General features: G+C 38.0%; 1 protein-coding gene across 3 annotated transcripts in view; it reads left to right on the top strand.

The window, feature by feature from the left end:
* Positions 1–22,089, top strand: part of GRIK5 (glutamate ionotropic receptor kainate type subunit 5) — a 3,838,183-nt gene that overhangs the window by 1,687,892 nt on the left and 2,128,202 nt on the right. Inside the window, exon 4 of one of the 3 annotated variants that reach the window (XM_044080790.1) lies at positions 19,028–19,181. The exons of the other annotated variants lie outside the window; for them this stretch is intronic. The gene's annotated coding sequence lies outside the window, so the exon portion shown is untranslated. The remainder of the gene's footprint in view (positions 1–19,027; positions 19,182–22,089) is intronic. 3 annotated transcript variants of the gene reach the window in all.

Here is a 22,089-nt window from a genome sequence, read left to right as displayed (position 1 = left end):
ACTTCTCAAAAGCTGACTTTACGCTTCTTAAAACTGAGATGGTATCCTTTAAGCCCACTGGGACAGTGGAAACCACATCCCACAATGCAGAATCCTTCAAAAATGCTTTCTACGGACATCTCCAAGAATGCATGGATCATGCAATCCCAAATAAAACCAAGGCCCTCTCCACCAAGGGCAGGCGTCCTGTCTGGTGGACCCCAGCCATAAACAAATTGTATAACAAAAGAAGGAAGCTACTGCACGACAGAGCAAAATCCCATAAAGAGAAGGCATCTCTGATCAGCACTAGTAGAAAGCTACGTTCTCTCATAAAAACATCCAAGGCCAACTTTGAGAGAAAAATCGCTATGGACACTAAAGATAACCACAAGGCCTTCTTCAGCTATGTTAGAAACCTGGGCGGAAACCCTCAGATATGTTCAGAGTTAGTTCACAATGACAAAAAATACACTGAACCTACAGATATTGCCAACATTCTGGCAGACAGGTTCAGTGCAAATTTCTCCCCTCCCTCACCCCCAAAAGATGAAATACTTATCCCAGCTGACTGTAACCTCCCTGTCATCTCAGATGTCCAGGTGAGAACTGCCCTCAGCAAAGCTAAAAACACAGCATCAATGGGACCCGACAGTATCCCGGGTTGCGTGCTACATGAACTCCAAGAGGAGCTAAACCCGCACATAAAAATGCTATTTAACCTTAGCCTTACTACAGGATATGTACCTGAAAACTGGCGTACAGCAACAGTAGTCCCACTCCACAAAGGAGGCACCTCTACTGACCCTGGTAACTACCGCCCCATAAGCTTAACCAGCCTGGTCTGCAAAGCTATGGAAAGAATCATTATGGAACTAATAAACAGAGGCATTGTGGACTTACAGACACTTGATCCCACCCAGTTCGGCTTTGTAAAAGGCAGATCCTGCCTTTTAAACCTGGTTGACTTTTTCAAAACAGTCACTAGAGCCATTGACGAGGGCAAAGCAGTCCATACAGCCTACCTGGATTTGGCTAAAGCTTTTGACACAATACCCCACTCTGGCATCATAGACAAGCTCAACAGCTTAAATGTAAATCCATATGTCACAAGATGGGTGGCAAACTGGCTAAAGGATAGAACCCATAAAGTCAAAATCGCTGGAGCCATGTCAGACTCAAAGCCAGTGACAAGTGGTGTCCCACAGGGCTCTGTCCTGGGACCCCTCTTGTTCGGCATTTATTTCTCAGATGTTAAAGCAAACATGGGTGGGTTGTGGCTGACAAAGTTTGCAGATGACTGCAAACTAGGCGCCATAGTCGATACATCAGCTGACACATACATCCTACAGAAAGGCCTCACTGAAATGGACAACTGGTGCCAGAATCATGGCCTTAAACTAAATGCCAAAAAATGTATAGTCATCCCCTTTGGGAAAAACAAAGTGCCCACAAATTATCACATAGGCGGTAACCCATTGAGTACAGAAAAGGTAATCAGAGACCTGGGGACCCAAGTCGATAGTGAACTCTCATTTGACACCCACTTTGCCAAAGTGGTTAGAAAGACTTTCTACCTTGCCCACCTTATCATGAAGGGATTCACATCCAGATCAAAGGAGGTCATTGTGCCCCTGTACTCCTCCTTATCAGGCCCATGATTGAGTACAATACCCCATTTGGTATGTACCTCACCCGGCACTTGCAACAGCTAGAGAGACCCCAAAAGTACCTCACCAAGAGGATCAAGGGTCTCCAACATATGTCATATGCTGCCAGACTAAAGAAACTCCAACTCTATTCAGTAGCATACCGCCTACTCAGAGGTGATCTGTGCCTGACGTACAAGGCCATGTTCAATCAGGAATTGATGGACATGCTCCACCTCAAAAAATCCAAATCCATCAGAACCACGAGAGCTAAAGATTTGAATCTCAGCACAAATATGAACAGGACATGCTGGAGGGACAGATTCATAACTCAGAGGCTTCCCATACTCTGGAACAGAATCCCAGTTTTTGTTAGGCAGAGCCCCTCACTGACTCTCTTCAAGAGAAATCTTGACGAGTGGATGGGAGATCGTAGGTTTACCCCAGGGGTCATCTCTGTGTCACTACTAGACAGAGGCACAGTAAACTAATTCTATTATGTAAGGAGGTCTTCACTGTGTCACTACTAGACAGAGGCACAGTATTCTAAATCTATTCTGTACACTTTTGTACCATTACATGGGGTGGCGAAAGCCACATCACTATGGCTAGGCTTATAAATGCCCCAGGGCAGATAGCCTATTACCAAACTATGAAACTATGAAACTATGAAACCATGATGGTCAGCAGGCTCACAGGCAAAAAGCAAACAATACATTTGCTTTTACCTTTAGTATTCTGTTCATTATTTGACCATTACTAAAACAGATTATCTAGTTGTCTTTAATTAGAGCACTGCTTAATGGTGAACTTGATTCAGCGGATTATATGATATTTAAATTGTATGGCAGTTTGTACTGAGTTTCTATGTGTTTTCGATAGTCTCATGTGCAGGTATGAGCCTGAGATTGTGTTTTGTTCAAAACATTATTGCTTGTGATTTATTCAGGTTGAGAAGCAGACTGCTATTAGGAAACTAGGAGGAGGTCAGCTTGGGTAGGTTTTTTGATATGCGGGTAAGAAGAACAGTAGTAGGTGACAGTGTTATTAGCATACTGGAAATGTTATACTTCAGCAAGGTCAAAGGAAACCCTGTTGGCCAAACTCTGTAGGACGTCTTGTGGTAGAAGGGCTGAGATGGAGAATGAGATTCTTACTCTAATGGTGAAAGCTCTTTGACAAAGGGTGACTACATTTGAAGTCTAAAGTTGCTAGGGATGATTTGAGGACATAGTTGTTGAGCAAGTTGAAAAGCTTTCTTCAAGTCTATAAAATATTGTTGAGGTGAAATTTATCTTTCTTTAAAGGATCCAAAGAAAAACTACCACCAACTTCCCAGAGCAGCAAAGTCCAACAAAAATAAAAGCAAATAATCCAAGAACACTGATGGACCCAAAGAAAGCATGACTCTCCAGGTTAAAAACTTAATTTATTCAACTAAACACTGTTTCACTTCTCTGTTTAAAAGCCAGTTTTGGTCCAATGTGTTTGTTACCTGATGAAGCAGCAGTAGCTGTGAAAGCACTTATGGCCTACAATAAATTAAATTTTTAACCTGGAGAGTCGTGCCTTCCTTGGGTCCATCAGTGTTCTTGGATCATTTCTTTAAAGGGTATAATTTAAAAGCCAGTTTTGGTTCAATGTGTTTGTTATCCGATGAAGCAGCAGTAGCTGTGAAAGCCCTTATGACCTACAATAAATTAAGTTTTTAACCTGGAGAGTCGTGCCTTCCTTGGGTCCATCAGTGTTCTTGGATTATTTTCTTTAAAGGATATAATCAGTTACAATCCTTAGTACTGTTAAAGTGCTTGTTCTTATCTAGAGCTCATGGTAGAACACATTTGTTTTGGTAGCAGCAACATTATATGCTAATTTTTTCCCTGTATGATCCCAAACACTGAGATTAAAGAGAAACCTGTAGTCAAATGTTTAGTGATGAGGTAATGGGCAAAGGATGAATGTTGGCACCCCTCCATATTGTGTGAAAGACATTTTGTTTGGCTGCTGCATTAAGTATGTAGTGGATGATTGAATGATGGGATCTTTGAAAATTTTAATAAACCATGATTTAGTCCATCTGCATCAGTAGGAATGTTGTTGGGAGTTTGGACAATATGCTATTTTAACAAAGTCTGTTTGGCCAGAGATCATCCATGTCTGCCTTTCATGAAGAAGACAAGAAGACAATCAATTTTTTTAATCTGTGGTTATCCACACATTACTTTTTCTCTTCTTTATCTCACGTCGCCTTATTTTTCAGCTTTTTCAAGAAGCAATAACTTTCTATATGGTCTGATGAGAACTTTTAAGTTTTTCTTTTCTTTTCACACAACCTTTTTATCCAATGATGACTTGAACAGAAATTATGATTAAAAAATAAATATATTTGGTTGTTCAGCCTTTGTTTCTCTTGCATCCTTTCAACACACCTTCCCAGATCAAGACAGTACAGTAATAATCGTCTGGGAAATAACTCAATTAAGCCAGTGCCACCTGAGGTCATAGTGTTACAGATTTAGAGCATTTCCCAACCTTTTAATCGAATGGGGGACTAAACAAAAATTATGAGAAAGAAAAGAATTTCAGTCTTTTTTTCTTTCAAGGAATACATAAGTTGTGCATAAGGCTTAATGTTCAAAGCTGACAAAATAGTAGCTCACAATAAACTAGCAAGACTAATGTTGTGAGGATACACAGGTCCTATCTGGAAATATTGCATGCCTCTCTAAACCTCCAGAGAAAAAAAGATGGTCACTGCCTATGTATCCCTCTGGTGTTAGACTGGGATGAAAGCAGAAGTTTAAATTGCCATAGTCACATATTTCAAGTGAGTGCTGACATACATACCTAGCATGCCTCCTCACTCTTCACCCAACTCCCAAAACAGCAACATCTATAAATGTCTGATGTGTGATTGTGAGGAAAGTAAAAAAAATTATTACATTAACATATTCTGCTTTGCTGAGTCTAAACAGCTCACTGCCCCTATGCAAGCTACAGTAACCTTCTTTGTACACCTCTGTACTTGAGTCTCATTAAAACACTAATTGAGTACAATGCTTCATGTATGTACCTCACCAGATACCTGTAGCAACTGGAGAGACCACAGATGTTTCTTACCAAAAGAATCCAGGTTCTCCAAAACATGACATACATGGAAAGACTTAAAGTCCTATCACTGTACTCTGTATCATACAGACTACTGAGAGGTGACCTGTGCCTGGCCTACAGAACAGTCTCGGACCCTACTCTAATGGAATTGTTGCACATCCGCAAAACAAATGAGACTAGAATAACTGACTCCAGTGATTTCAACCTGGCCTGTGACATCAACAGAGCATGTTGGAGAGAAAGCTATATCTCCCAGAGATTACCACTTCTCTAAAATAAGCTCCCCGTCCTTGTGAAGTAGAGTTCCTCAATGACCCTGTTCAAGCACAACCTTGACAACTGGATGGTGATCATAAATTCATCCAGGGGGTGGCACCTATGTCCCTCATGGACAGGGGCAGTCATTACTGATCACAGTATCGCTCTGCTAACAATGACTGTCTAAACTTGGTCAAAAAGGGTATACAGGTTTTTACACGGCTAGGCTTCTACATGCCCTAGAGCCATTAGCCTGGTAACCTCCTATGAACTTATGCATGCCTTTTATTGCATGGCACATTTCCTTTAGGTGCTTGGTGTGATAGATTGCAGCCATGTTGCAATTAGGGTCCCATCTGTTCCATGGAGGGAGGAGTACAACAGTAGGAAGGGCTACCAGTCCATCAACTGCCAGGTAGTATGCAATGCATGGGGTTGCATCACCAACATGTCTTCCCAGCATCCTGGCAGTGTACAAGGTTCCCATACCTGGCACACTAGCATACTCTACCGCCTCTTCCTGCATGGTAAGTGAAAAAAAAAAAGAAATATGTAAATCTGTTAATACGTATATACACACACACACACACACACACACATACACACACACATACACACACACACACACACACACACACACACACACACACACACACACACACATGCACACACACACACACACACACACACACACACACACACACACACACACACACACATACACAGACACATACACATAGAGATGCACACACACACGCACAGACACACACACACACAAACACACACACACACTTTCTCATACATACATACACAGATACACATACATACATTTATTTGAGTATTTTTTATTTCAATAGTTACTCATGGTAAAGTATATTACTTAATACTAAACCACATTTTCTTTATTTTGTCTTGTCCGCTCCCTTTTTTCTCTTTTTTTCCTCTTTTGTTTCAGGTGATGCTGGATATCCACATCACTGAGGACTGAAGTCACTAAGTAATGATATACATTTTACTTTCAGACTTCATATCCTGCAGAAAAATGCATGCTAACACAAATTCTGCTATTCTAGTAGTGTTGTAAGTTTATAAGAGCAATATTTAAAATCTGTCCCCATTTTTGGGTCTTTACCCCTCACTGTTATTTTTGCCTTTGTGCAGATTTATTGTGCTGATGGATTGAGAGGTATGTGCTAGAGAACCTAGGTCAGATCCCACAAAGTTAGAACATGTCCTCCTTCGATGAAAAAAAAAGAGAAAGCCTTTGTGGGACAGGGAGATGTGTTATTTATTATTAGCAGTTTTATTTCATTTCTACTCCATGTTTCCCCTTTCTCACTGAATTATTAAAATAGTATGAGCAAGATTTATGTGGTGTTTTGAATGTGAAAGTATTTTTTTTGTTTATTAAAGATTAAATGCTTTGCTAATTTAAAGACATAAGACATTCAAATTTTGATAAAATGTTTATTATTTATAAATATATAAGTAAAGAAAAAGAGCACACTATACTTTGTTTTATTGAGAAGCTACAAAGTGGGTTTTAAAGACTCTATGTTACTATTTGAAGAGGAAAGTATTCACTGCTTATGGCTTATGGATATCATACTCATAAATGGCAGCTTAACATAAAAATATTAAAAGATTATTTTATGGTACTTGTCACTACAGGAATACTGGTCTACAATCCGATATCATCCCTGGCCAAACATCAGAACAACTGCTTTTTTGCTCCACATAAGCGCATATGGCCTGGTAAGGAAGAAGGTGGCAAAATATATCAGTGAGCTGTCTTTGGGAACATCATTTGCTTTCCACACAGACAATAAAGATGTTTCTCAAGGGAGCTTAAATGTGAAGCTGATGAAGATAGCTTTACTACTACCATGAAATTTGAACTGTGCATGAGAATATTTGTAAAACTTCTATTTGTGTCAGTGTATTCTGTTGCACTGAAATTTCTTTCAGGAAATGCACATTGACATTTGAGGGTGGGACAGTGGGTAGGGCATGCAAAAAGCCTTACATAGCCACGAGGACCGTGCCATATTCTGATCTCATCTCTGCACACTTACACTGAGGATTCACCACTTCAGTCTTGTTTTGAAGGGGTAATTAGGCAGATGCTGGGTAAGGGATCCAGGATGTGGTTGACAACAGAAGCTGTTGTGAGAAACAAGAAAATGTATTTCTTGCAAAACAGTCCATTGTAGTGAGCTCAACAGAGAGAATCACATCTGTTTTACAGGCTCTTATGGTACGCAAACTGTGCATAATAGCTCCTTAGTGAGAGGTTGTGTATTTCTATTAATATTGGTAGCCTTTTCTAAGCTAGACAGCTTGATCTCCATTTCTTTCAGGAAACTGAATACTAGTCAGTCTGGTTCTAACTACCCAAAATCATGTGGCTGAAAACTCACCTCTTAGAGCTGGCTAAATGTGAGTTTCTTAGGCACAGTATAACTATTACTTGTGTGAGACTGCTGTCTGCATTAGTAGCAATTTCCTATTTCTCCACTACTGGGTTAACTGAAGTTAGCATATATAAATTCAGGGATACGGGAGCTTGCCACCAGCATAGGGACTGCATTGTCACCTCCCCCAGCAAAAATGCTTAATTTGAAGTATGTATGGGAGTTACAGGGTAAATATCATTTCAATTAGTTGTGGTGTAAAAACAGTTTAATGAAAAACATGCAGATGCTGTCGATGCAGGAAGCTTTAATCTCAGTTGTGAACTATGTATGATCATGCATATATTTCCTGAAGTTCTATGTTCACATCATTTAAGTTGCAATGCATTTCCTTGCTAAAAAAAATGATTTCTGACTTCCCTGGCTGCTTCACTGTAGCAGACCTGATTGAGTGCAGCTTACAGGCAAGTTAAAAAAAAAATGACAAATAGTTTGCAATCGCACAGAGTGGTGATGTCACATCCCACAGTTGTGCGGACAGCCACAAAGTGCCAAAAGGAACATAGGAGCTGGAGAAATCTATGCCTGCTGCACGGGAGCCCTTGTTCATGTGGAGATAATTGGGGCTTCCTGTGCCCATGGGTACAACAGGTGCCAAACACCAGCTATGGTTACTGCACAGAAAGGAAAAAAAAGTAGCGGTATTTCAATTTTCATCCAAAGCAAACACACCTGAAGACTTGTCAAACAGTATAACATGCTTAAGCTCCTCCATGTCAAAATTACCATAGGCAAAATTGCATGCCATAACCTTGCATGCTATAGAGCTCCTTTTAAGACATAGGAAGCCCATAGCTCTTACTTAAATGTACTAGAGACACTCCCCATTCAACCCAACACCATATACTTGGGTGACTTTAACTAGCCCACCATAAATCGGGATTCATACACAACCACACATATGGAATCTCAGAGATTCCTGGATTTCATAAACACAAACTCCCTGGATCAGATAGACTGTATACCCACTAGGGCCACAGACATCCTTGACCTGATTGTCCCAAACATGGGAGAATGCTGTACTCCCCTAGTGTAACATGGGAGAAATTGTATTCCACTAGTGTAATGTCCTCACTGCTCAGGTCAAACCATAAAGCTGTCTCCTTTGAAATAAAAATAAAATCTGGAACCTCAGCAAATACTGGTACGTTTAGGAATTATTCTAAGGCAAACTAACTATTACTATGTGATACCCTGGCAAAATTCCAAGCCCCTCCCCCAAACCCTGACAAAACTGTAGCCTATGCATACTTTTTTATGGAAACCCTGAATAATTATGTTAATAGCTGCAATGAAGAAGCTGTACCTACATGACAAAAAAAATGGCAAATTCAAAAATTAAGCTATCCTGATGGAATCCCAAAATCAGTAGGCTGCATAACAAAAGAGAGAAAAAATGATGGAAAAAATCATCAGGGTCAATGCTCAACACTAGACCACGGACAATCACAAGAAATTCTTCAGCTATTTCTGCAACCTCAAAACTAATACACAGCAATGTGCAAGAGTAATTGTAAATGTTGTCACTTATGGTGAGACATAAGATATAGCAAATCCACTAGTTGGCAAATTTAGCTAGTTTTACCCCAGTCCACCCCAGACCCCTCAGGAAATACTCTCAACTGTAACTCCCCCAACTATTACTAAGGAACAGGTCCGCAATGCACTGTCCAAGGTCATGACCACTGCATCAATGGGCCCTGATAATATCCCAGGATGCCTCCTTAATACCACAAAACATGACCTACCAAGGTCACTAGAATCACTTTTTAACCATAGCCTTCAGCCAGACTTTATGCCAAGTGAATGAAGGACTGCAACTATTATCCCTCTGCACAACGGAGCATCTACAGGAGCAGGTAACTACTGACCCATAACTCTGACTAGTCTCATATGCAGAACAATGGAAAGAATTATCATGGAAAATGATAGACAATGACATAAGTGACCTTCAGACACTAGATGCAGCCCAGTTTGGTTTCATCAAGTGCAGATCATGCTTACTCAGTCTGGTATAAAAAATATAGAAATAAAATAATGTTTTGTATGTTGATGGAACAGCACTTAAACAGGCATAATTCATCAATGATATAAAATTATTAGTCATCTATTTAGGTAAAACAAAGACTAAATTTCCCACTTTGTAGCAGTATTCCAATAGCTGCTGTAATACCATGCCATTGTTATAGATGCAACATTTGGCCAGAGCAATACTGACTCATGTCGCAACATCAGACATCTAAATAAAAATAAAAAGGTACAAGTGAGGCAGAAGAGAAAATTATTGCACCCAAACACTGGTTCTTTTACTATCTAATTAGTTAAAAACTTCTAATTTAATCATTTTAGTAGTCCTATTTGGTGAGAATCCAATTAGGAGTTAAATCATAGCCAGATGGGGAATACTGGGGCAGAAGAAGCAGTCAGAATAGCAGTTTTGTTTACAATTCAGTAATGTATAACTACTTTTGGTTAGGGCAGGCTGGGAGGGTCAGCCATCATGAAATTGACATAAAATCTCAACAACCATGGCTACATTCCTGTCTGGTATGACTATGCAGCAGTTTTAAGTACATTAGATTTTAATTGAAGGTAAAACCTAATAAAAACTCTATAGTCCATGCAAGTAAATAGATGAATTACAAATTCCCTATGTTGTGCTTCTTATTTAAAATAAATAACATTTTGCTTGCTTACTTCCCAGTGGAAGGTAGTCATAGATAACAAAATGGTGTGGTCTCTCAGTTCATCTTTTCAGATTTGTTTGCTATGTATTTACATGAACTTGATGTGCGTTATCATGGAATTACTTTGTATAGCCTTTATTACAGTTAAGATGTGTCACTTCATTTCCACTCATTTAGGAACTTAATATTCTTTGGAAAATTTTATTCTATGAAAAATTCACAACATTAGAGTAGAAATGGCCCTCCTGTTTCACACAGCTCTGCAGTTTAGCCACACAAGTTGTTGTACCTGATTTCACAAGATGTCACAGGTAGATAACTTTTTAGCATGCAAACTTTATCTTACAGAATATGCCATGCATCAGAAGCATTTAAGAAAAATGTCATCTATGAAGCTTTCTTTCTTATGTGTATATCCATGTATGTCTATTAATATGTGTATGTGTGTTTGTGTATGTGTGTATGTATGCATGTATGTATCTATGGGCATCTATTCGTGTATGTACATGCATAGCATACTTCATTTTATTAATCTTTCTGTTTGTAAACAATAGAAACTCACAGATACACTGAGTTCACCCTCTCTTGGCCAAAACAGGCTAGTGTTAAACCGACAGATGTTTTGTTTATTTTTATTTTCATGATAACATAAATGTGAAATATATCACTTGTCTGTAATTATATTATGCTTTAAATAACTGCCATGAGAGATGAGTGGATAAGATAGTGATCCCTTGCTAGGGGGGTTAGATGCAAATAAAATATATTATATATTGTTCTGTTCCAAGCAAGACTGAAATTATTCTTGTGGATATTTCTCAGATAACAAAGATAATTTCAGTGTCTGTCATGATGCTTGAGCATTGGGTTAAATTAGGAAATCCATTTTTTAAGAGTGATTGGAATAGAACTGAAGACATCAACTGGCTAAACAAACTTTTCGTAAACAGGAGAGTGGTTCCTATTTAAAAATAACCTAGTGCTGGAAATCTTTCAACAAGCTTTGAACTTTATTGGAACAACCAGACATGCCAGCATCTAACCAAGTTTTGGATTAACTGACATAATTACTTTCCAAACACTTGTTGAGCTGACAATGGACTACTATATTTCATTTATTTTCAAATGATATGCCTAAGAAAGTTTCATGCTCAGAATTATCATTTCATTGCTTGCTGCTTTATTTGTTTGTAGCTTACTTGCTGTTTTTGACTCATTTGTCTTAATTTGTGAAGGGTATCTTTTCATTTTCTGAGTTTTTTTATCATTTGTAATTACATTACTACATTGGACATTTTTGCATGTTTACTGACATATTCACTATTGCTTATTCTGTGAAGCACTTATTTGCCCTTTGGCAATTTTGTAACTCAGAACCTCAGACCACTTCTACTTGTATGCTCTGAACTTGTTATAAAGCAAGGATACTTAGTTGATATCTTTCATCACCTATGTCCTTAGTTCTTAGTCCTATGTCTATTCATATTAGTAAGGATAGGACAGATCGCAAAACCTTGCTCTCTTAGGAAAATTCCAGGCCATGATATCAATCAATCCAAATCTGTTAGTGTTACTTTTGACTCTACTGCACATCCTGCAAGGCACTACACTAATACAGAGCCTAAAAATCTCGGCATTATGCGAACGGTGTCATAGCTTAAAAAATATATATACAAATGTGTGTTTATAACTTCAAATGCAACATGTACATTTCAGTTTTAGCAACTGTGCTTTTATGTTGGGTTGGTTAAAGATAATTGAACAATCTATCACAATTGAATGAGGAAAACGTTTGACCTCTATCAGCACCCGTACTGCAGTACTGAAAATATAGCAATGTCCTTGATATACATGTTATACACTGTTTTGAGGAAGTCTTAACATAAAGATGAAAGCACTTAACTTTGAAATAAATTGTGTTTTGGAATTGGAATTTAGTGTTTTTTTCTGGAAGACCTTGGATAATCCAGTTCTTGCAGCTTCACACAGGTTTTCATGGTTTACTCTTGACTTTGCACAGCCCTTGTGTTTTAATGTTAAATCAGACCAAAATAAATTTAGCATCATGTCTGATGTAATATGTGACCATGATTTCTTGTTTATTGCAGAAACATAGTTAGACACAAGCTTTGGTCTTTTTCTTTTTTTTATCATATTAACTTATGACCTTTCTGTTTTTAATGTTTGTTTTAGGTCTCACCTATCTGGGAGGGTTGCTATTATCCTATTGTATTGCTATTCTTTTTAATCATATTCAGACCAGGCCAACTAATACTTTTGCATATGCTATGGGATTTGGTCCTCTGTCTGGATGTCTGGTTATGTAATGTTTCTCTGCTGTTGCTCGATCTTTGTTTTGCAAAAAATGACATATTTCCTTATTTCTTCTATTTTTACATTATCCTCACTGGTTAGTATGAGGTGACTTAAACATCAGAGCTTACAGTGACTCTCTGACTTTTGTCTGTGAGCTTCCTTGCCTTATGAATAGCTTTGTTTTTAAGCAGGGAATGAATTCAGACACTTGTATGCATGGGCATACTGTTGATCTTGTGTTTCAACTTGATGTTCTAATTTCTAACTTATCTGTTGAGCAATCGACTCGGTCTGCTCCCTCAACCATAAAACTTGTAGTTATCTTGCATTATTGCTATTCTCTGGAAATTGGTCATGTTACTTTTAAGAACCTTCATATGGTCCCTTTTGAGAGATTTATATCTGCTCTACCATATTTTTCCTTTCTCTGATGACATAGATGACCATGTTAACATTTATAACACTGTAGTAGGGCAGGCTGTTGATTATTTTGGTCCAGTGTAGATCCACCCTGTTCAGCTTGTCTCCTGAGAGCCTTGGGTTGACCAATATTTAAAATTCCTGAGGAGGACATTTAGTAGGTTGGCACAGAGGTGGTGATGAATGGGCATGCTGGAAGACAGGCTTGCTTTGGAAAATCACTACTTGGCCTAACATTTGGATCTCCAAAGTTGCTAATCTCATTTTTGAGTGGCTGGACATCTTTCTAATAAATGTTGCCTTGATGCTTGGTGGGCTAAGTCCTCAGCTGAATGTGAGCTGGCTACTGGCTACTTTATTGCTAAGACTGCCCACATCAGATCCTCCTCCCCCCATTTCTGTTTGTCTTGCAGTTAGTCACCTGGAGATGTCCTTTTATTTTTATTGGGTAGAGTTTAGCTTTCCTGACATTGATGGCCTGAATGTTCTTGCCCCTGGTATGCATAACACTATTTGTCCATTGGATCCATTGGTGCTTTGATGTTTGAAATCATCATCACCTCACTCAAATTCTTTTTCTCCATCCTGCTTAAAAGAATCTCTTGTCTTTGCAATTCTTAAAAAAGGTTGAAATTGTCAGCCTATCTTAATTCCTTCCTTTCCTTTCTTGGTAAGATTGTTGAGAAAGAAGGTTATCTTCAGCTGGAGTTAAGCAATTAAGACATTCTTGATTTGTTCCACTGTGAATTTATGGAGAGGAAGACAGTATGGAGACAGCTCTTCCCAGAAGTTTGAATGATCCCCTGGTTATGTGAGAACATCATCAGTATCCTACTTTGATCCTTTGTAACCCCCCCCCTTGCATTTGACTTTATGGACCACTCCATTCTTTTAGCCCATCTACAGTAAAGCATTATTAGTGTGATAACTCTGGTATTGTATTTGACAAGTTTGCCTCACACCTTTCTGGTCATACTCAGAGAAGTGGTGTCAAGAATAAATTCTACCTCCTTCCACCTATTGGTTTGCAGGGTACAATATGGCTCCTTTCTTAACCTTTATTACTGACCATTTATCTATTGCAGTTTGATGACATTATCCATTCAAGAAGTCTACAATATCATTGCTGTGTTGATGAGACATAGCTTATTTCCTAAGAATTCTGTGGTTGACTTTAATTCCCTTTTTAAATGCTCTGGAACTCCTTCATGGCTGGATGGTCAGTAATAGGCTTAAACTCAGTTCCTCTAAGACTGTTGCAATGATGGTCCTCACAACAGAGAGGGACTCTTCCTTTCCTGTTCTATTTCCTGATATTTATTATCAGGTTGTTTTGGTCTGTCTCTCATTTTGGGTCTATATTAATTTAGTGAAAGTTTAAGTCAGCGAACACTCACATGAGCAAAAATGCTGCAAATCAAAAGGGTACTTGTGGGGTTGTGATACAGTGAAGAGTGGGATATTTGCTTTTCCTCACTGTAGTGCGATCTCGGAGTTGGAATATATAGTTAAAGGGGAGTGTGGGGGGTGGCAGCCCCCCACAATAAGAAGTTCGATTTGCAGCATTTTCACTCATGTGAGCATTCACTGACTTAAACTTTCGCTAATATAATATAGACCCCTCATTTCACAATTGTGGTCTACCATAACTTTCTGATCTTTTGCATAGGTATAAACATGCCCATTCCCCTTGTCATGGTACACAAGGCCTTCTGAAAGTATTATATTTTAATCTTGAATCATCTGTTCATCACTTCTTTAGTTACCAAGGTGCTCTGTTATGGAACTTCCCACCTGGATGGCTTTGGGATTCTCCTACATTAGCAGGATTTAAAAGAGGTTTAAAATTTGAATAGGCTTACCATTAATTTGACTTGCTCATTTTATATCTATTTGTTTTGATGATGATTTTTGTTTGATCTACTGTTGTTACAGTTTTTTATAACGCCCAGGTTCAGGCACTTAAATAAACTTCTACAACTGGAAATCTACTAACTAATTGTGTCCTAGCTTTTTATATTTAAGGTTATAGTCAGAACCATAAGTAGGTCATCTGGTACCTTTCTGCAATTCCCAGCCTGGTATCTCTCCCCCCTGCATTGAGTTGAGGAACAAAAAATCTTGTCATAGTTGAAGACCAGTGAAAAATGCTCTCCGGCTCTGACACTGTAGCAAGCTGCTTGCTACAAAGGTAACAAATAGCTTGTTACAGTTAAATTACCACACATACAGTTCTAAAGTTGTTCAGTTATGGCTGCAAATGCAGTGTCAGCACGCATTAATAAAGCAGTCATTTCTTTGCAATTTTATAAAAAAATGCTGGCACTGCTGTCCCATACCACTGGGACCTGCCGGTTGCACACCCTGACAGTTTGTGCCTAAGGCAACTGCCCAGTTTTCCGCAACTTAGTTATGGCTTTAAGGAAGGAGTAATTCCAAACAGTTCAACTCAAAATGTGTGACCAAGTGGGTAAACTTGACTTTTCCCTGCAAAACTTGTGTTTGATTAGGTGGGTGTTAATAAGCCTTACCATCTTTATTGTAAATCCAGGGAAATCTTTTTTGTTCTATCTTTATTGTAAATCCAGCAAGAACTTTTTTTTGTTCTATAACTGTGTCAATGCCACCAGTGTTTTTATGAGAATTTCCTTATTATTTTGTATTCTTTTACTTTATCTTTTCATCTGTCTTTTTCATTTTGTGCCCTTAAGCATTTCATCCATTGTTGAAGTGAATGAAATCTCAGACCTTTTCTGTATTTCATAGTTTCCCCCTCAGACTTAATCTTTTTCTTTTCCGAAGTCATGTGAGTTCCTTTTTAAATGAAAGGCTTTCAGATCTTTGGGTATTCTGACTTTCACAATTTTGTTAAATCTTTGACAGTGCTCATAGTTATTGAAACCATACAATGTTCCAAGGCAAAAAAAGACAAAACGAAAGTCTTCATGGGCTATGTTTTATTTTTCATGCACAATTACTTGTGGACAGGGATAACAAGTCAGCATATAACTAAAATTACTATAAATCAGTTTTTCAAATATTCTGTTACAGAAAATGCTGTAATTTCAACAATACCTATTGGCAGAACTCTTAGACTAAAATGAGCAAAGTTATTCTCACGACTGAGAACTGCTTTCAAGCAGTTTCAAAGTGTCAAAAAGCGCTGAAGATGGCACAGGATAATTCTTTTATTTAGGGCATGTGCCAATTGATATATGAAGAAGAGTGGTAGTCTGACAGTGAAATTGCCTCTATAAAGGAAGACCCTTGACAGCTTGAAAAACAGGTCAGACAGTGGCAGCTGTCATTAAGCAACAGCCCAGAACTAATGATCACGTCTACAATGGTGTTCCCAAAGAGAATGCATAGGTTACATTTTTAATGACACAAAGTGCATTATTTTACTTAAACTGAATAATATTTTGTAGCGCATTACACTTTCATTGCACAGAGTTCATTTAATGTTACTTATATTGAAAGCTATGTTGCAGCGTAATGCATATGTTCAGCAAAATATACCAAAGTATATTACACATAATGAATGTTGTGCTGAACAATGCTGCAGAGAATGAATGATTTATGCTGCAGCACAATTCATACATTAAGTGATTGCTTTACCTCATCTTGTATCTTATTCTTAGTAATTCAAACTTAAGTATATTATGTTAGCTGGTAGGTGAGATAAGGCAAAAAGCCTTGAGTTAGAGCTGTGCTTTAGTAAAACACATTCTCTACAGAACACTGTAATAGTGAGCAGGTCATTTTACCCTCCTGGGGTCCTGGGTACCCTTAAAAAGAACCCATGTGTAAAACGGGTCGCATCCGGTTATATTAAGGATTAACTACAGAGTTTTAGCTATGCTGGCTTGAGCTCTTTGACTCGTGTTTTATTTTATATTTTTCAGTTGGTTCTGTTATACATATTGAATGCTATAGAACTGAGAATAAACAGGTAAGTGTACTGAATGGACTGTTTTCGGTTATGATATTAGATGACAATTACAGTGAAACATTTTCAGTTATGACATAAGATGACAATTAGAGTGAATGGATAATATGGAACATACTCTCCTGTATTTATGCTGAAGCAAGTTGTTCATCAGGGCTCTATACTAAATCATTTATTATTCTCCCTCTTTACGAATTAGTTGTGGGCCCATTGCAGAGATGCAAAGGAAATACAACACATCTGTGATTTAAGTTTACTGTGTAATGCTGACCTCACAACAGTTCAGCAACGTTTGAAGTATGGCATTTCTCTACTAGAGAAATGATGTTATATCTGATTTTATTCCGGATGTCCTTAAAACAAATTAAGACTTCACTGCTCTGCAGATAAATGGATGCCCCTCTTCCATTTCCACTGCTACTCATTCTGGCATAATTTGTAGTAGATATCAAAAACATGCAAGACCCTGCACTGATACCAACATGCAATGTGAATCACAGGCAAATGAAGCTGCAGAAAAAGTTAACCTAACCCTGAATTGTCTATATAGGCTCAGAACTTATCTGACTGGTGACACTAAATTTTATAAACCTCTTGTTTGTCCTTCGGATTCATTATAGGTCTGCCTTTTACACTGCTTTATCAAGTACTCTAAATATCATTAGAACAAACCTGCTACTGAGCTGCAAGGCCCATAGTAACATCTAGAATGGCTCTTACCATGTCTTAGCCCTCATATCTCATAAATGACCGGAATTTGACATTTAATTTATCTTTGCATGTACAACTAACCTTCGTGTTTCTTATGTCTAACATGCATCCTACACGTGGTACTGCATAAGATGGTACAGTCCTGCCAGGGCATTGCAGCTTGGAAATACCTTCCTGAAATTGCATAAGATGGTACAGTCCTGCCAGGGCACTGCAGCTTGGAAATACCTTCCTGAAATCCTCAGTTAGGAGCTACAGTAGCTCTGGAAATGATTCATTGATCAACGATATTAGCATTATGGAAGACTTTATCTTATAGATTCATAGATTGCTACTAGGCTAAAGACCCAGGGGGGAGCTTTCTAAACCTAGGCAAGTTTTACCAAAAGAATAATAATGTTCTGTATTCAAATATGACATTGAGAGGTGGGCATTTATAAGCTACCTCTTTCCATAAGGGATGTGGGTGCCAGGTCCAATGTAGTAATTTTCCTATTCCTCACTCATTGATCTAGGTTGCTCTTAAACTGGATAATACACAAACTTTCCTTCACATGGATGGGAAACCTGTTCCAACTGGATAAAACACAAACTTAGCTTCACATGAATGGGAACCAGTTCCATAGGAGGAGCAGTCTCTCTGGAACACACATATGTCTCTCCAGCATGTTCTGTCTAAGTCACAGACAAAAATCAGGTCCCTAGACCCGAGATTAGGAAATATGATATCTTTAATGCATTCAGATGTTCATCTTATAAACAGTTCATAGAAAACTGTCTTCTTGCTTCTGCATTCCAGAGATCTCTTAATGGGTCTGTCTATTTGTTTATGTTTAATAGTTACACAATTTAGCTCTTGTCTTCTTTATTAAAGCTGGTTAAAAGTTTACAGATTTTTGATTCATTTTTATTTCTTAACTTTGATTTTGTCTTGCTGCCATGTAAGTTGTAATATTTTTACTCTTGTAAGATGTTCTTAGCCCATAACTCTATTGTCCTCTAAACTAATATGTTTCTGTGCTCTGAACTATATTGCTTGGAGACATTGTTCAACAAGTTTTGTTTTCCCCTTCTTGGTGAATATGGAGCTTACTCCCCAACTTCTGCTAAAAATTTACCTGTCCCATTCAGTCATACCACTCAACCAAACAAAAACAAAGTAATGAAGCAGTTAAATATGTTTGTTTATGTATTGATTAATTGATTAATTCATTGAATCAAGCGTTTATTGGATATGTCATCTGATTAGAGTTGGACCTTTTCTATCCACAACTCTATAATTTAAAATGTAATGGTTACAAACATAATGAAAATGACTGCTGTTTCAGAAATATATTCGATGTAACATGGCTGCATATCAATGTGATGCCTATGGTTCCAGGATCATGATGGACAGCAAACAGTTGTACACTGGTATGTACTGTGAGATTAGGGAAACTACATTTGTACTAATTATGTCTGGTATTTTCACAGGATATTGGAGAAATATGTATTTAAATGACTGATACAAGATATGCTGCTCAGATCACTGATCCAGAGACAAAGAAGTAATTTATTGATGGAATGAAACTTGTGAGACAGAGAAAGAGAGTGAGAAGGGCGTGAACAAAGAGATTGGAGAGGACCTGTAAGTCCTACTTTGATTACTATGACATAGACTGATCATGTATGACTTTTAAGTATATTCCATATTAAATGATGCATTGCAGAAAATACATTTTGAAAGGAGACAACTGGGTGATCATCACGGTGTGGTTATCATTATCTGGAAAAGAGCTCAAACTGGATCTTGACTAAACATATGATTGTAGCGGGAGTGGAGATGTGGCAGTGAGTATGGTAGAACATTGGTAGAAGGCCATGTTGGGTTTACTCCAGAGGCCTAAGCAGAACTGTATGTACAAAATGGTAGAATGTACTTAGACTTACAGAAACATTACAGTATTAAGAGGTTTTACTTCTGAGGGGCTTGCAGTGTTATAGAAAATAGCAGTGAAATTAAGGAGGACCAAAGATGATGTAGGTACTAGGGAATCACCAGTCAACCGGACTGCTGGTCAACCTGTAATGGCTAAAAGTGATTGCAGTCTAGGCAGAAGTAAAACACTAGGGGATGAAAGCGTGATAGGAAAGGGCTAGAACATGCACAGCTGATCTAGTTACTAGTCATATAAGGCTGAGATGTGCAGTTAAGTCTAATACTTGGTGAACTCTAACACAATTTAACTTACACTCCCAGTACTTTTAATTCTGTTTTGTTTGCTCATTTAATAGTCATCATCATTCCTTCCAAGACACTCAGGCAATCTGGATGATTTTATTGGATGGCCAACAAAAGGATAGCTTTTGGTGAACAATTCACCCCACCCCAAAATAACAATATTACAGCCTTACTGTTCTAATTGCCCACAGTCACATCAGTACCCCAGGACTTTTGCCTTTACTTACCCATGCCGTTTGCTGGTAAAAATGTAGAATAAACATAAATCTGACAGGTTCATTCACAGTAGCTAGATCACTACTGTTCTTTTTCTTTCCTAGACTATTGTCCGAGGAGCCAGTCTAGTTCTGGGGCATACTTCTTCACCTCTTCATGTAAGAAATCTGGACAAAGCCTAAAAAAAGGGGAGGCGAAAAAACTGGAACAGATATTAAATATTGTTCTTATAAACTGAGAAAGTTGCGAGAATAGCAGGATTTGCATCAGCAAACATTTTATGAAGGATATAAAGCCAGAAAGTTACATTTATGATATTATTTAATGACCTCAGTCCTCAGCGATTTGCCAGAAAACCACAGATTTATGAGGAACAGACCAAAAATGTGAGGCAAAAATCTAGACGTTCTATGAAAATATGGATACTTGAGAGGTATGTTCTGAGGTCCGTGTCTCACAGCTAATCTAATTTTCAAGAGTTAAAAAATGCTGTCAAGTGGAGAGTGATAAATAGCAAACTTCTCATATGTTAAGAGAGGTTCCCACCCAAACCTATCAAAACTCCTCTCATACAGCAGACAGTCACTTTGTTTATGTGTGAAGCTTCTACATAATAGGACCAAACCCAGAGTTAACCATATCATCTCATTTAGACAGCAGGTTCATTGAAGGTGAATGTACTTAGAACTGAATGTATCTATGTTTTGAAACAGTATAGCAATCTGTCAAAGCCTTAGCCAAATCTGGGTGAAATGGTAAGAGGAACTGGACTGCACTGTGCAGAGCAAAGCTTTCAAGATTCTGGATAGAGTTATGAAGAGGCCTCAGATTATTACTCATGCAGATACAAATGATTTATTTGTTAGAAGTGTGACAAAAATTAAAACAAGGTAAACGAGGTATGAAAGTGGGAGGAGGATGAACTATCCTTTAAACTCATACACATACCAAGAGAATCCCGAGGAAGGAACAAAAATAATCTTATTAAATGGCTAAATCATTGGTATAAGGTTAAAAAAGTTTTATTTCTTGGGAGAACAGGGAGGATTTATGGAAAGACTAAAGTCTGTTTACAGGCAATAAACTGAACTTCAGTAATGGGAACTCATTAAAGAGTAAGAAAAAAATTATCTCTATCTGGGAAAACAGGCTTCAAACTGAAATATATAAAGAAAAAAAAACAGTTGGCTGTCTAGTATAGTTTGCTTAATTCAACTCTGAAGAAGCTAGTTTTTAATAATCTATTTTAGGAAGTGACATTACTTAGTACGCTGTACTGTTTCTTCAAGCAACGTCTGTGAATGCTGAATAAAGTGCTGCTTAAAAAGATTAATTATGTGCCTGTGTCCTAAATACAGCATTAGGCCCATCAAGCACACAAACCATCATCAATCAATGTCAGCTGCAGGTTGTAATACGTAATTGCAATTAACTAACAAACTAGCCAAAAATAATTAAGTTCAGCTGCAGCTGTAATTAATTAATTAATATGAATGTGTACACTGTGTTATACAGTAGAAATATAATTCCAGAAAATGGTTATCAAAGGAACAGCAACCACAGTTCAGTGACAAATGAAGAAAAATTCAGTGCTCTTTGATGTCAATGACTGGTAAACTGTTTGGTATCTCAGATGACCTTAACTGCTGGCCCAAATGGACTGAGACTGGGAAAGCAGAGCGGATGCCATTTATTATATATTTATTTATTGACTGATTGATTGTATTTGTTAACCAGGGTAGAGCACTGATCAGTTCTGAATGATTGTACTCGGGGGAAATAATATGACCACTCATACAGAGTAAAAAAGATAACAAAAAACACAAAATGGCAGTGAATATGTTACAAGAAATGTATGATGCTAAAAACGTAAACGTACATAAATAAGTAAAGTGACAGGATAACATTGCACTGATATCAATATGCATTTAACTGCAAAAATTACTTTACATGTGTGTGTGTGTGTGTGTGTGTGTGTGTGTGTGTGTGTGTGTGTGTGTGTGTGTGTGTGTGTGTGTGTGTGTGTGTGTGTGTGTGTGTGTGTGTGTGTGTGTGTGTGTGTGTGTGTGTGTGTGTGTGTGTGTGTGTATATATATAT

Source organism: Protopterus annectens, chromosome 8.part0 (assembly GCF_019279795.1).
Source record: "Protopterus annectens isolate FY-2018-M chromosome 8.part0, PAN1.0, whole genome shotgun sequence".
NCBI classification, from domain to species: domain Eukaryota; kingdom Metazoa; phylum Chordata; order Ceratodontiformes; family Protopteridae; genus Protopterus; species Protopterus annectens.
Note: the sequence above shows the minus strand (reverse complement) of the source record. Positions and strands in the feature narration are given on the sequence as shown.